Source organism: Crocodylus porosus, unplaced genomic scaffold (assembly GCF_001723895.1).
Source record: "Crocodylus porosus isolate Cpor-Errol unplaced genomic scaffold, CroPor_comp1, whole genome shotgun sequence".
Lineage (NCBI taxonomy): Eukaryota > Metazoa > Chordata > Crocodylia > Crocodylidae > Crocodylus > Crocodylus porosus.
Window position 1 is genome coordinate 47,792,876 of NW_017728943.1, and position 4,258 is coordinate 47,797,133.

The window sequence follows — 4,258 nt, forward strand, 5'->3', positions numbered from 1 at the left end:
AATCTGTTTCATTCCTGAGCAGTGTACAAAGAAGAAGTAAAGACAGAGTTTGTTGCAAGAGGAAGCCAGGAAACAGAAGGGTGTGTGTTTGCATGCATGCACACCTGCGTGCTTTGATTTGCTTTACTTTTTTTCACTTTGCTTTACAGCTTTGTCTTGGATGTGCCATGCTTGTGTTCCTTCCAGAGGGTCCAGACCATTTCATATGCATCACATGTACGCTTGGGTTTATCTTGGAGGAAAAGACTGAAGGCTTCGATGCACAGGTATGCTAGCTCTAGTGCCAGCTTGTCTTGACTGCTATCCATGATATCCATGGGTAGCAGTCAAGGGAAGCTGGCACTGGAGATGCCAAAAGGAAAAAAGAAAAGTGGCAACAGGTAACTACTAGAAGAAGGAGGGTCCTTAGAATTTAAGAGAAATAGATTTAAGTTACAAAACACATTCAAAACCTTCACAGTGGAACAGCTGGGGAAAAGACAAAAGTTAGGATGTCAGCAGCAGGACCCCACAGTATTCATCAATCTAGAGAGCTGCAAGTGCAGAGCCCAGGAATGGGGGGTCTAAGACTACTACACCAAGATGGAAGAGGAGAAGATTTGTGATTGGTGATTCCTTTCCTTTGGGGCCAGAAGCACCAAGTTAACATCAAGATTTGGGGGCACAGGAGGTGTGCTGTCTGCCTGGAGCCTGTATTCAGGATGTCACAGAAAGACTGTGAAAGCTTATCTATCACTTAAACCACTACCCTTTCCTGCTTGTCCATAAAGGCACTGATGATACTGCCAGAAATGATGCTGAGCAGACCAGGGGAGGCTATGAGGTTTTTGAAAGGAGGACTAAGGAGCTTGGAGCACAAGTGGTTTTTTCATTATTGTTTCCAGGGAAAGTAAGGGTCCAGGCAAAGGTCCATGATATCATGGAAATAAATGTGTGGCTGAGATGGTAGAATTCATGCCAAGGTTTTGGATTCTTTGACAATGGGCAGATGTCCTGTGGAGGAAGACTTCTATCAAGAAACAGGATCCATCTGACCAGAATGGAAAAATAATATTTGGGCATCACTTGGGTAACCTAGTAAGAAGCTATTTAAACTAGGTTCCATGGGGGTTATGAAAACAACTCTGTAGCAACAGAGCAACCGATCTAGAGGGAAATAGATTAAAACAAGCTCAACTCTGATAAAATGCCAAAGCGCCATAGGGCAACTCTGGCAAAAGGGAAACAAGTAGGTAAAAATGCAAAATATATATGCATGTATGCAATGCAAATGCAAAGTGTAAGATATATATATCATACAGTGAAAATGCAAAGATATATATCATACTTTGCATTTGCATTGCATACATATACAAATGTGAGAAGTATGGGGAACCAAGAGATGAGCTGGAAGCCACAGACTGTGAAACGAACTATGAACTTATTGGTATCACAGAGACCTAGTGGGACAGCTCTCATGACTAGAACATCAACACTGAAGTCTATATTGTTTCAGAAGAACAGCAGTGGAAGAAAAGTGATGGCATTAGGTGATGGTATATGAAAAATGATGTCACTAGGTCCTTGGGTCAGGAGAAAAATGTCAACAGTTGGTGAAGATAAAAGATGATAGATAAGCACCAATATAATGATGGAGATTCATTATAGACTACCAAGTCAGGAAGAAGAGGTGGATGAGAAACTCTTCAAGAAGGTAAAACGTTATGAGTTATTAATTGGTACTGGCTGAAGACTTCAATTTTCTGGACATCTGCTGGAAGAATAATAAACCCAAACATAAAATGTTGAGACAGTTTCTAACTTGTGGGGAGTACAACTTTCTATTCCAGAAAGTTAAGGATACAACTAAGGGGTCATCAGTTTTGGAACTTGTCCTGACCAGCAGGGAAGAACTGGTAACAGATACAAGGGTAATGGGAAATTGGGAGGAAATGATCATAATAGAAGTCATAATTCTGAGACAGAGAAAACATGAGGTCAACAGAAATAAGGCACTGGAAAAAAAGGCGAACAGTGTCCCACATTAAAAGACAGAAAAGAGGACCTGGGGAACTGTAGCCTTATTAACCTCACCTCAATATCCAGAAAGTTCCTGAAGCATATCATAAGTCCATTTGCAAGTATCTAGAGATGGAAAGTCTGATCATGAGTGGTCAGCATGGGTTACTATGAACAAAAGTTTCACCAAACAAACTCAATATCCTTCTTCAACAAGATAACTAGTTGGGTAGATGAAAGGAACGCAGTGGATATAGTGTTTCTGGATTTCAGCAAAGCTTTTGACAAACTCCCACATGGCCATCTTATAAACACATTGAAAAAAATGTGGGGTAGGACAAACTATTTTCAGGTGGATAAACAACTGGCTAATAGCCACAGGCAAAAGGTAATTGTAAGCAAAACCATGCTGGAATGGCAGAAGACATTGGAGACACATAGCGGGTGCACGCAGATGCACGTGCACCCCCTGAGCTTGGCGGTGCACCCCCTGCAAAAAGGTACCAGCAACACTGCCAGCAGCCCCTGTGGGCAGTCACCGCTCACCACCCCCCGCCTCACCACCAGCACTACCAGTGGTGTCTTCAGGTGGTCCCCAATTGCCGCTGGCTGCCTCCACTGCTGCCGGCAGCATCTATGGGTGGTCACTGAACACTGGTCAGAACTCATCACCCCCACCAGTTGGCGCTTGCCACCCCCACTGGTTGGTGCTCGCTCCCTCTCCCCCCACTGCCAACAGTGCCGTGACTGCCTGCAGGAGCTCACCGCTCACCACTGACATACTCCCACCACCAACAGTGCCACCACTACCTGTGGGAGCTCACTGTCTGGGCAGCATGCAGCGTTCATAGCAGAAGGTTTTGAGTGGAGTCCCACAGGGGTCTGTCCTGGCCCCAGTGCTGTTTAATGTGTTTATTAATTATTTGGATGCTGGAATAGGGAGCTTCTTAAGATGATTTTCAGATAACATGAACCTGGGAAGGGCTGTAAACACTTTGGAGGACAAGAGTGAAATTCAATAGGATCTTGACAGACTGGAGAGCTGGGCTTCTACTAATGGGATGAAGATAAATGCTGACCATGGGAAAGTGCTATAACTCTCAGGAAGAATGAGAAATGCACATGCAAAATAGGTGACAACTGGTTGGATGGCAACACTAGAAAGACAGATCTAGGAGTCTTGGTGGATCACAGACTCATACTGAGTGTGATGCAGCTTTAGAAAAAGCATGCAAGACAGAATATGATAGTGCCACTGGTTAGGCATCATCTAGAGCAGTGTGTACAGTTTTGAACTTCACATTTTTAAAAAGGTCACAAAGAACTTAGAGTCCAGAGGTGGGTGACAAAAAATATAAAAGGTTTGGAAGACAACTTATATGAGGAGAAGTTGAAGGAAATAGGCATGTTCAGCTTGAAGAAAAGATGATTAAGAAGGGACATGACAGGAATTTTCAAATATCTGAAGGACTGCCATAAAGAAAAGGGAAAACACCTTTTCTCTCTTGCTGCAGAACATGGCTCAATGGTTTGAAGTTTCAGCAAAGCAGGTTTAGATTAAAGATCATGAAAAAACTCACCTTGTAGCCATTTTGAACAGTCAGTCAATGGAATAGACTACTAAGGGAAGTTGTGGAATCTCATTGGAAGTATTCAAGAAGAGCTTGGATAGGCATTGGTCAAGGATGATCTAGGGATAGTTATGCCTGTGCTCTACTATGGCCATTCTCCATGCTTGTGGAACTTGCTAGTCACCACATAGGGCCAAGATGGACTTTTTTCCCTCATCCTGTTGCTACACATGTTGAGCAGCTGATGGTGGTGAGGGTGGTAGCAGAGGGCTCACCTTCCTCAGAAGCATTGGGTGTTGCTGTCCCTAAGGCTGTGGATTGTGACTGGGGTTTGCCAGTGCTCCTACTGAGACTAAAAACTAGAGATTCCTGGCTAGAGGGTCATGCCCAAGGGTGGGAAAAATACAGCCCATGGGCTGGATCTGGCCTGCCAGGCTATTCTATCCAGCCCACAGGGCCCCTAAAAATTTTAGAAAATCAATATTTATCTGCCCAGGTTGCTTGTCAAAGTTGACAGGAGCCAGGAGCAGTAGGACACAGGGGGAACCAGTGGCAGAACTAAACAGCTACAGCAGCAAGTCTGGCCCAGCCCCACCTCCCCTTGAGTCCCACTGAGCAGGGGCTTCTGGAGGTTTTTGGCCTGGGGCTGTTCTTGCCTCCCTGCACTGAGGGAAATACAGAGAATAAGC